Source organism: Leopardus geoffroyi, chromosome A1 (genome assembly GCF_018350155.1).
Source record: "Leopardus geoffroyi isolate Oge1 chromosome A1, O.geoffroyi_Oge1_pat1.0, whole genome shotgun sequence".
In the NCBI taxonomy this organism is placed as follows: Eukaryota; Metazoa; Chordata; class Mammalia; order Carnivora; family Felidae; genus Leopardus; species Leopardus geoffroyi.
The window spans coordinates 97,661,968-97,674,279 of record NC_059326.1 but is presented as its reverse complement, the minus strand read 5'-3'; positions in this window follow the sequence as shown (position 1 = coordinate 97,674,279).

The following is a 12,312-nucleotide window of genomic DNA, read 5'->3' as shown; positions in this document are numbered from 1 at the left end:
CTTTCCAGGAACTCAGACTGCACAAGCCAGAATCAAATCTTGGAAAGAGATAGAAATTTCTCTTCTGAGTCACAACAAGCACTCAAAGGGACCCTAGAGTAGCTGTACTTTGGATGAACTTCAGACCCAGGGCTATTAGCAAGTATGGAGCACTTCAGACCTGGCTTTTTCTCAAGCTCAGGTTAATAAGTAGGAATCTAACGGGTTTTTTTGTGATTTTTTTCCCCTCCTTTTTCTTGTTTCTCAACCTGGGGTAGATGACCCAGGTTGGATTTGCTGCAGTAAGAAGATATTTGCAGGCAAGAAATGGTTGTGCATCTTTCAGAGTAGGACAGCTTAAGTGAGCATGCCTTCACTGGGCCTCGGAAGCACCATCTTGATGTTGACGGTGGTGACCATACAGCCGGAGAAAGCCTTGGGTTCTGCGAGGTATCTGCAAGAGGAGTATATGGAAACATAACTCACTTCCTTACAGTAGATTTTCCCGATTGAGTTTAGCTTCACAGACCCGGGCTAACTTACACAGTATGACCGGTAAGCTGACAAGCTCAAGCAAGAGGCTCTTCTCTTTTTCTTCATTCCCCAGATAATCCTAACACAGTTGGCTGGTGACTGCAGTATAGGTCGGGATCGTGCTGGGATCTGGGAATGTTATTTTTGCCTCTGGTAACTGCTGCTGGTGTTTTTATAAATATCACGGGAGTGTGGCTGCTACTATGCTGACTTTATGTAGCCTGTGCTCTTTGGAATAGTAAGACACGTGAGGGACTTACGGTTGGCTCAGTCTTGCTCTCCAGGGCTTGGAGGAGTCACATCCATTCTAGTATAACATGCACAAGATATGGTGAAAGCATCTAGTGGGGGCCACTGTATAAAAGTTAAAGGCATTCGGGGCACCTGGGTGGCTCCATTGGTTGAGTCCCTGACTTGGGCTCAGGTCATGATCTCACAGTCCATGAATTCGAGCCTCGCGTGGGGCTCTGTGCTGAAAGCTCAGAGCCTGGAGCCTGCATCAGATTCTGTGTCTTCCTCTCTCTCTGCCCCTCTTCTGCTGGCATGCTGTCTCTCTCTCTCTCTCAAAAATAAACTTAAAAAAAAGTTAAAAGCATTTAAATAAAAGTAGGACCATGTTTTCCATTTTAAATGTGTCTCTTGTACACACAGCACCTTATGCAAGAGTTAAGATTTGAATATTGTATGTTCCACCTTTATTTATTAAGACTCTTGCACTATGAGTCAGGCAATGTTCTTGATGCCAAGAATAAAACAGACAAGGTCCTTGCACTCACATAGCTTCCATTCGAGAGAAGAGAGATGATTAACATACGGATAAATAAATGATTCCATCTAATTGCAGGCACTAAGGAAAAAAATTATCGATTCATCAGAGTTCATTATGGGAACTTTCTTAGGGCTTTATAAATATTTCCTTATTTGATTTCCTTATAACAATCTGTAAAGTACATACTACAATTATCCTCGTTGAGAGATGAGGAAACTAAAAGCACAAACAACGGTAAATAACTTAGCCAGCATGCAGTGAAGTGAGGAGTCAAACCCCCCACAGTGTAGCTCTGTTGCTGAAACAAAGTAATAGCATTCAAAAGACGTTGGAAGTGGAGACAGGAGGGAGGTACTAATTTAGAGAATATAACTAGGAAAGGCTTGTGAAGAGGTGAATTTGCAGCTGAGTCTGGAACCTGTGAAGAACCTGTCAGACAAGGATTGTGAAGGAGCTTCTGGAACAGAACAAATAGCACATACCAAGCTCTGTGGGGAGAAAACCTTCACACTTCCTGGCACATGAGGAGGTCAAAGAAGTGGGCAAGGACCAGCCTGTGTCTAGTCCTGTAAACCACGGTTGGGAGTGTGGATTTTATTCTAACTATAAAGGGAATCCCTTGAAAACCACGGAAGCAAAATGATCTGATATGCAAACTACATTAGAAGAATGTAAGTGCCCTGGGAGGAACATATCACCCAATAACTGGTTGGTTCTGAACCTGGGTTGGGGACCATGGCAATGATCAAGGAGACTGCTTTATCTGTTCGTTGCATGAAAATTTACTTGTCAGGGACACCTGGGTGGCTCAGTTGGTTAAGTTTCTGACTCTTGATTTTGGTTCAGGTCATGATCTTATGGTTCGTCGGTTGGAGCCCCAGATCTGTCTCTGTGCTGACAGTGCAGAGCCTGCTTGGGATTCTCTCTCTCCCTCTGTCCTTCCTTGCTTGTGTGCTCTCTCTCTCTCAAAATAAATAAATGAACGTAAAAAAATTACTGTGTAATTATACAAATGAAGAACTTTTGATTTTATTTTTTTAATGTTTATTTATTTTTGAGAGAGAGAGAAAGACAGAGCATGAGCCAGGGAGGGGCAGAGAGAGAGGGGGACACAGGATCTGAAGCAGTCCCCAGGCCTCTGAACTGTTAGCACAGAGCCCCAGGCAGGGCTCAAATTCACAGACTGCGAGATCATGACCTGAGCCAAAGTCGGATGCTTAACCGACTGAGCCACCCAGGCGCCCCTACAAATGAAAAACTTTTAGAAACAATTTAAGCTCCATAAGATCCCATGAATTGTCGCGTAAAACCCACTCAGTTCCAAGCAGATGCATGATGTTAAAGAAATCACAGTATTTGTGCTGCTTGTGAAGTCTGCTTTAGACACAAACCTGAGTTCCGGAATGTGTAGCTCCCTTAGAGAAACCACAAGCAGTCAAGTGTATTGCCCAGTGAACACATCATTATAGGGAGAAGTTGAGAACACCAAGAAGAGGCATACTAAGTGAAGCTGCATTGTGAGGCTTGGCAAACCCAAATAAGGAATAAGACCTTGGCTGGTTCGTTCCCGTGGGAAGCAGCCTCTACTCCTGTGCGTTGTATGAAACACTGAAAACCCTTTTCAGTATCTGGTGAGCTACTGCCATTTCCCTATTTCTTTATAAAATGAACCTGATGAAATGTGCTCTGAGAGTAAGCCTGGCTTATCTCGTATACCTGCTCTATGGACGCTTGAGCCACGTGGGATTTACCGCCTACTTGCGTAGCTCACGGCTTTCAGTCATCCAGCTTCCTGTTCACAACCCCTCATTCATCACACAGTTTACTTCCTGCTGCCTTGCTGTTCACCTCACCTCCTTCCATTCCACTTGGAGTCTTCAGAAACATGTGCACAATCTGTCTAGCGCCTCCTAGTTAGTTATTAATGGTCTCACTTCCAGTGACTTTTTCTATCCAACCAACTGCTGGCATTTTCTCCCATGGTTAAATCCTGCACATGTTCATTACCTCTCACCACTTCTGAAAAACATGTCCAAACATTCTACCTTTCCAGCTCAGGTGTTCCCATTGTGGAATTCTTCCCTATCATTCTGACCTCCAGTGCTTGACTCCTGTGACTCTCTCAAAGCTGACAGCCTCTTCTGGTCTCCCTTTCTGTCTTGCTTAGACTCCATGGTTCATCATTACAATTCACCATCTTGTTTCTTTTCCTCCTACTGCACAATCCTCGAAAACTTTTCTAATTTTATTATTATTTCTTTCTTGATACAAGAGTTATTTACAAGTATGATTCTTTTTTTTTAATTTTTGTAATTCAATGTTTATTTATATTTTGAAAGAGAGACAGAGAGAGAGCACACACAAGTAGAGGAGAGAAAGAGAGAGAGGAAGACCCAGAATCCGAAGCAGCTCCGGACTCTAAGCTGTCAACACAGAGTCCGATGCAGGGCTCGAACTCATGAGCCATGAGATCATGACCTGAGCCAAAGTCAGATGCTTAACTGACTAAGCCACCCAGGTGCCCCATTTACAAGTATGTTTCTTAATATCAAACATAAAGGGATTTTCTAGTAATCTTTTTGTTGTTGATTTTGAACTTAATGCTTTATTATCAGAGAACATATTCTGATTTCAATCCGTTTTGATATACTGGGGTTGGCTTTAGGACCCAACGTATGTTCTTAAGAATGTGTATTTTGCAGGGGCGCCTGGGTGGCTCAGTTAAGCGGCCAACTCTTGGTTTTGGTTCAGGTCATGATCTCATGGTTTTGTGGGTTTGGGCCCTGCGTCGGGCTCTGCACTAACAACACAGGACCTGCTTGGGATTCTCTGTCTCCCTCTCTCTCTGCCCCTCCTGCACTCTCCCTCTCAAAAACAAATGAATAAACTTTAAAATAAATACATAAATAAAAACATTTTTTTAAAAAAAGAATGTGTATTTTGCAATTTGGGGCTCTGGGTTCTATATATGGGCATAAGGTCAAGTTTGCACATCACATTATTCAAATCTTGTATATCCTTAACTGACATTTTTCCTGCTTGTTCTGTTCATTATTGAGAAAAACATGCATAAAATATCCCACTATGGGGGCGCCTGGGTGGCGCAGTCAGTTAAGCGTCCGACTTCAGCCAGGTCACGATCTCGCGGTCCGTGAGTTCGAGCCCCGCATCGGGCTCTGGGCTGATGTCTCAGAGCCTGGAGCCTGTTTCCGATTCTGTGTCTCCCTCTCTCTTTGCCCCTCCCCCGTTCATGCTCTGTCTCTCTCTGTCCCAAAAATAAATAAAAGTTGAAAAAAAAATTTTTAAATATCCCACTATGATTGTGGGCTATGGGCAAGTCCAAACTCTTTTGTCAGGGATTTGAATAAAAAAATTCAAAGGAAGGTTGTAGAAAGACTGATACATGTTACTTTTATGTGAAAGTGACACCTCACTTCTCATCCTAGCCCCTCTCCCTTCTATCTATGTAGCCTTGGATAAATTATTTATCTACCCTCATCTCCTCCTAAAAGAGATCATTTAATTGTCTAGTAAATCATATGTGCCAGTAAAAATTAATTTATTTTATGTGGAGGGATTGATATTTTATTCTAGAACAACTCAGTGATTTTAACTTTATACTCCTAAGCAGTTCGATATATTTATGCTTAACTGTGCATGGCATTCCTGGTATGAACTATAAGTCCTTCTCATCTACTATTAAAGTATTAAAGAATTTCTTCAACATTTGCCTATATTAGTTACCTACTGCTACATAACAAATTCCTGTAAAACCTAGACGCTTTAAAATCACAAACATTTATTATCTCAATTATTATTATTATTATTATTATTAATGTGGTTTCAAATTCTGGGCATGCTGTAGCTGGGCACCTTAAACTCAGAGTCTCTCAAAATGTCTCTCATCAAAGTTCCACTGTAGCTGTAATCATCTCAAGGCTCATGTGAGGGAAGATCCACTGTGAGCTCACCCTTATGGCCATTGGCAGACCTCGGGTCTTTGCTGGCTATTGGCTGGAGACATCAGTTCTCTGCAACATGGGCCTCTCCATAAAGGCATTCCCAACATGGCAGCTGGCTTCCCCCAGAGCAGGCAAATGAGTGAGCAAGAGAAGGCACCCAAGACAGACACCCTTTTTTAAATAGACTTTTAGAGCAGTTTTAGGTTTATAGCAACAGTGAGTAGAAAGTACAGAGTTCATATACCCTCTACCTACACACACACACACACACACACACACACACACTCACCCTCCCATACTACCGACATCCCTCATCAGAGTGGTACATATGTTACACTTGATGAGACGACATTGTCATACCATTATCACCCAAAGTCCATAGTTTGGTTCATTCTTGGTTTTGTACATTTTATTGTTTTTGACAAATGTATGATGGCATGTATTCACCATTGTAGTATCACATAAAAATAGTTGCACTGCCTTAACTATCTTCTGTGCTCTGCCTATTCATCCCTCCCTTTCCCTAGCCCTTGGCAACCACCAATCATTTTACTGACTCTGTTGTCTTATCTTTTCCAGAATGGCAGATAGTAGAAATCATACAGTATGTAGACTTTTCAGATTGACTTCTTTCACTTAGTATTATGCATTGAAGTTTCCTCTGTGTCTTTTCATAACTTGATAGGTCACCTCCTAGTGTTGCACAATATTCCATTACTTGGATTTGCTGCAGACTCTCTACCCACTCACCTACTGAAGGACATCTTGGTTGCTTCCACGTTTGGCAAACCATTGTCTTTTTGTAACCTAATCTTGGAAGTGACATCCCATTACTTGCCCATTCCATGGCATGCAATGCATTGGAAGAAGGTCAGTAAGTCCAGACCACCCTCACAGGGAAGAGATTACACAAAGGTGTGAACACCTCAGAGGGGAGGATCCTAGAAACCAGAGAGGTTGTCTACCAAACCAGCGGGGAGGCAAATGTTTACAGCTACCTTGACAATGCCTGAACAGCCAAGCCACTTAAAGAAAGCCTTTTATAGGATCTGTGCTTGGAAAGATTCTATTCTTATTTTGAACACAATTTACCAAAGTACTAAAGACTAATGAGCAACATAACGAATGCACCTGGCCCAATTGAGAATGATCTTAAAGCAATGCACAGTACTTTAAAATTTGCTGCCAGCTCATTTTCCTAGAAAAACAGAATCTACTCTGGCACGTTTTTTGGACAGCTGCCAGTCCTATTCAGGTTTTCAAAACAGTGACCTTCCAACTAACGTGTGCCATTGTTCCATCCCTGTCTATGATACAGACCAGAGTATACTATAAAGGATAGAAAATCCAATAAATAAAATAATTCCAGTATCACTGCATATATTATATCACTCACATCACATATGTAAAATATCATTGGAATATTTATATAATTTCAAATCCTACAATGTTACTTTTGTTTTTAATGCTTATTTATTTTTGAGAGAGACAGAGAGCAGATGGCAAGCGAGGAGTTGGGAGAGAGAGAGGGAGACACAGAATCTGAAGCAGGCTCCAGGCTCTGAGCTGTCAGCATAGAGCCCAACGTAGGGCTCAAACTCACAGATTGTGACCTGAGCCGCAATCCGACACCTAACTTGATGAGCCACACAAACACCCCTTACTTCTCATTGTGAAAATTTCCGTTCTTTACCTTCAGCTGAAACACAAGGGTGAAAATCTGGTGCTTTCTTTCCTACTCAGATCCTAAACTTCCCATAGTAGCCCAACATTTGGTGGAAAAAGTGTGAAACCAGCTCTTAGTGGAAAAAGTGGATTGACATACTTATTTACAAGTTTTTTTTTAAGTTGTATTTATTTATTTCGAGAGAAAAAGAAAGAGTATGAGCATGGAAGGGGCAGAAGAGGGAGAGAGAGAGAATTCCCCAGCAGGCTCCTCACTGACAGTGCAGAGCCCAATGCGGGCTCGAACCCACAAAACAGTGAGATTATGACCTGAACCGAAATCAGGAGTCAGATGCTTAACCAACTGAACCACCCAAGGGCCCCTAATTTTAAGTTTTATTTATTTGTTTTGAGAGAGAGAGAGTGAGAGAGAGAGAGAGAGAGAGAACACTTATTTACAACTTTTAACAGTGGAATTCCTTAACTCTCTGAGAAACGTTTCCAAACGCAGCATAGACCCTCTGTTTTTTGCCCTAGAGGATTGTTATCTCCGACCTAAATATGTCCTCATGTTAAAACAACTTGGTGATTTCTCCCTCAGACAGAAACACGAGCTTCTACTTGGGTTATAAAGCAGTGGAGCGACATCACCACCCGAGGGAGCACAGAGCCACAGAAGCATCTCATTCATTGTTTTTAAGGCTAGGCTCTGCCTTTCTTTCCCCTTCTAATAACCCAGACACCTTCTGGGCCAAGGCAGGGCCGATATCTGCAGATCTCTGTAAAGATGAGGAAAACATCGCTGGGAGCAGCTCATTTCTGTTACTAACGACTTTCCTGAGGGAATGGCGGCCAGTGCTGATTCATACTGAGGTGGGTTGCTGTGTCAATGCTGAAGGCAGCCTCCAGTGCCTGTCTCTGCTCCCTGATTTGCTACCAGAGCCCAAATGCCGGGTTTATAAGAATGCTTGCTATGGTCAGTGATTTAAATAGTCCTTGAATTAATTTCTCACGCCACTAACACAACCAGGTAGTACAGAGGCCAATGAGTAACTTTGAAAGTCCTTCAGTAAGCACTCCATAAGCAGAGAAAGGTCAGATTTAGAGCCTGGGAAACACACCTCTCTCAGAATAACATAAATAGAAATCCCCAATTATGATCCACAATCATTCTCGAGTCCTTTGTGCCTGGGGAAATTCTAAAGCTCTGTGCGCCATAAATGGCAGTGGTTTATTGCACCTCACCAGACAGGGTGTTTTGGGATTTTTCGCCCCATTATTTGCGAAGCCTGGAAAAAAAATAATGAGTAGAGCTGAGTAAGACAGTTTTCCCTCAAATGAGTTAGTCAGATGCTGCAGGCAGAATGTCAGGCAAAAATCCAGGGAGGAGTAAATACCATGGTAGATAATTAATGGCTGTGACAATAGAAATATGATTCCTTGAGTCCTGGCTGATGCTAACTAACGCACACGGAGTCAACAGAAAAGGTTTCCAAGCTACAATAAAAAAACAAAAACAAAAACAAAAAATTGAAAATAAGTTACCAAAAGTCTGCCGCAAGAGTTCATTCTTTCACTAAATATTTCTTTTTTTTTTTAGGTTTATATATTTTGAGAGAGTGAGCAAAAGTAGGGGAGGGGCAGAGAAAGAGGGGGAGAGAGAGCGAGAATCCCAAGCAGGCTCCGTGCTCTCAGCACAGAGCCTGATGCAGGGCTCAAACACACAAAACCATGAGATCATGACCTGAGCCAAAACCAGGAGTCAGACACTTAACTGACTGGACCACCCAGCCACGCCCTTTTACTAGGTATTTCTATGATAACTCTTCTCCAAAGAGTTCAAAGTGTTGTATTAAATAAGAATGTAAGTTTAGACACTGTCAGAGGGAAATCCTCTGGTAGTCGTGGGAGAAAAGATGAGAGATGGAAAAAACCAATAACCGAGATGGAGGTGATTCCAGATGCCCGGAGACAGAGCAATGGCTAGATCTTTTGGTGTGAAACATTTAACTAAGGGATTCAGAATACAGCCAAGGCCCTGTACTATAGCGCTCTCGGAAGTGGGGGGGAGTTTATCCCAACTTGGGGGGCACATGGCATCTTGAGTCTTGGAATCCTCCAGAAGATTTCAGATCCAGAACATAACATGATGCAATTCCCCAAAGGCTTCTCCTAACACCCTTCTGCCATTAATATGGTTCCCTCGAATACCACGTTTACTTATGGAGACCCACAAACTTGTATTCCTGCCATTGTGTCAGGGTTCCTGTTCAGCTTTGGATCTGCTCAAACCAGTATGATTTCAGAATCAAGCCCCACCAGCTGAGGAACTTCTGAGAAGTAGACCTGTATTATACTCAGGCTGAGAAGTCACCAGTCAAGGTCCATCTCAGAAGTCTCAGCAAAGAAATGTGAAACCCCGGCGGCTCTGTTATCCCTGGCTTGTCGTTATCCATCTATGCAACTCGGGGAATGTGAAACTGATTGGTCAGAAGTGGGTCACAGGCCACTTTTAGGGTTGGGGGTGAAATGAGGGCCACCTGCATTGATAGTAGGAGAACAGTAGATTCCTAGTTACACTTGGAAACTACTAGAAAGAGAATAAATGAATTCTGAGCAGCCAAGAAACAACACATGTCCATCTCGACCACTTTTCACCCTTTCCTCTCCACAGTCTCCAGTATGGGCCCATTTGCCTTCCAAGGAACATTTGAAGTCTGAAGAAAGGGCAAATGGAACTGTTGGTGTTGTGCAATATGGTGGCCCTGACTATTAGCACACTGGTCACTGCTATGTGATGAGCATCATTTAATATCTGTTTCAGTATCTGCTCATATCGTTTGTTAATTTCTATTGTCATCAAGTTACACTCACACATGCACACTCACACACACACACCTCAGGGAAACAAGCTAAGCTAATGACAACACCTGACAGCAACAACAAAGACCTCAGATAGTAACCATCATGGTCAGGGTTGTAGAAAGCATTTATTACCAGTATTTTCAAATCATCTTAGAACAAGGCATGTTATCTATGCAAAATGCACATTAAATAACTCACCTGTTTCAGGTAAACACCTTTATTTCCCCTTTTTAGAACTAAAGTTAAAAAAATTTCTTAGGGGCATCTGGGTGGCTCAGTTAAGCTCCTGACTTAAGCTCAGGTCATGAGATCACAGTTCGTGAGTTCAGGGCCCTGCATCAGGCTCTGTGCTAACAGCTCAGAGCTTGGAGCCTGCTTCAGACTCTGTGTCTCCCTCTCACTCTGCCCCACCCCGGCTCACGCTGTGTCTCTCTCTGTCTCTCTCTCTCAAAAAAAAAAAAAAAAAAAAACTAAACTAAACTAAATGTTAAAAAAAAAAGTTTTTTTTAAAGAGCAGATAATTTTACCCACATCTGGTTCCCATATTAACCACATAGTATCAAATCAATTATTGAGTGGTTATTAGGAAGGAGCAATTGTCCTTCCATAATGAGACATCTTTTCCAAATTATCAGAGCAACAAGGAGATATAACAGTTTTTCCCAGGAAAGACATCCTGTTTCCTCAGGGTGATTCAGTTCTACCCCCACCATCTGTAGCTTGCCACTGGAAAATCTCACTATCAGCCTTTGGGGTAATCCTGAGGAGAATGACTCCTGAGAACTAGATCTCCTGATGTTCTCTGACCTGCGGTGAACCAACATAGGCTCAGGAGCTGGAAGGTCAGGACACCATTCTGCTGGTCTCAATAGTGCATGAGCTGCAGAAGAATGAACCTGGACCACTTTCTGACACCAAACACAAAAATAAACTCAAAATGGACAAAAGACCTCAATGTAAGACAGGGAGCCATAAAAATCCTCAAGGAGAAAGCAGGCAAAAACCTCTTTGATCTTGGCCACAGCAACTTCTTACTCAACACATCTCCAGAGGCAAGGGAAACAAAAGCAAAAATGAACTGTTGGGACCTCATCAAAATAAAAAGTTTCTGCACAGCAAAGGAAACAATCAGCAAAACTAAAAGGCAATGGACAGAATGAGAGAAGTTATCTGCAAACGACATATCAGATAAAGGGTTAGTGTCCAAAATCTATAAAGAACTTATCAAACTCAACACTCAAAAACAATCCAGTGAAGAAATGGGCAGAAGACATGAATAGACACTTCTCCAAAGAAGACATCCAGATGGCTGACACATGAAAAAAATGCTCAACATCACTCATCATTCAGGAAATACAAATCAAAACCAAAATGGGATACCACCTCACACCTGTCAGAATGGCTCACATTAACAACTCGGGCAACAACAGATGTTGGCCACGATGCAGAGAAAGAGGAACCCTTTTGCGCCGCTGGTAGGAATGCAAACTCGCACAGCCACTCTGGAAAACAGTATGGAGGTTCCTCAAAAAATTAAGAATAGAACTACCCTACGACCCAGCAATTGCACTACTGGTATTTATCCAAAGGATACAAAAATGCTGATTTGAAGGGGCACATGCACCCCAATGTTTATAGCGGCACTATTCACAGTAGCCAAAGTATGGAAAGAACCCAAATGTCCATTGACGGGTGAATGGATAAAGAAGATGTGGTATACACATACAATGGAATATCACTCAGAGATCAAAAAGAATGAAATCTTGCCATTTGCAACACTGTGGATGGAACTAGAGTGTCCTATGGTAAGCAAAATAAGTCAGTCAGAGAAAGGCAATTATCATATGATTTCATTCATATGTGGAATATAAGAAACAAACAGATGAACATAGGGGGAGGGAAGCAAAAATAAGATAAACACACAGAGGGAGACAAACCATAAGAGACTCTTAAATATGGAGAACAAGCTGAGGGTTGCTGGCAGGGTATTGGGTGCGGAGATGGGCTAAAATGGGTGATGGGCAGTAAGAAGGGCATTTTGCTGGAATGAGCACTGGGTGTTATATGTAAGTGATGAATCACTAAATTCTATTCCTGAAATCATTATTACACTGTATGTTAACTTGGATTTAAACTTAAAAATAATAAAAAACAAATAAGTAGATAATTGAACTCTTATTTAAAAAACAAAAACAGTGCATGGGCAAAGGCACCCTGTGTACAATGGCTAAAACACAGGCAGCCTGGGCTATCTTCCCAGCTCTTAATTTACCAGCTAGGTGTCCTTCAACCATCCTTTCTTTCTGAGCCTGACTTTTCTCCCTTGTAAAATGATGATAAGAATTTATACCTTCTCTCCGACTTCGGCTCAGTTAGTTAAGTGGCTGACTCTTGGTATCAGCTCTGGTCATGAACTCATGGTTCGTGAGTCTGAGTCCCAAATCAGGCTCTCTACTGTCAGTGCTTGGGATTCTCTGTCTCTCTGCCCTTCCCCTGCCCTCTCGCTCTCTCTCAAAAATAAATAAAAACATTTAACAA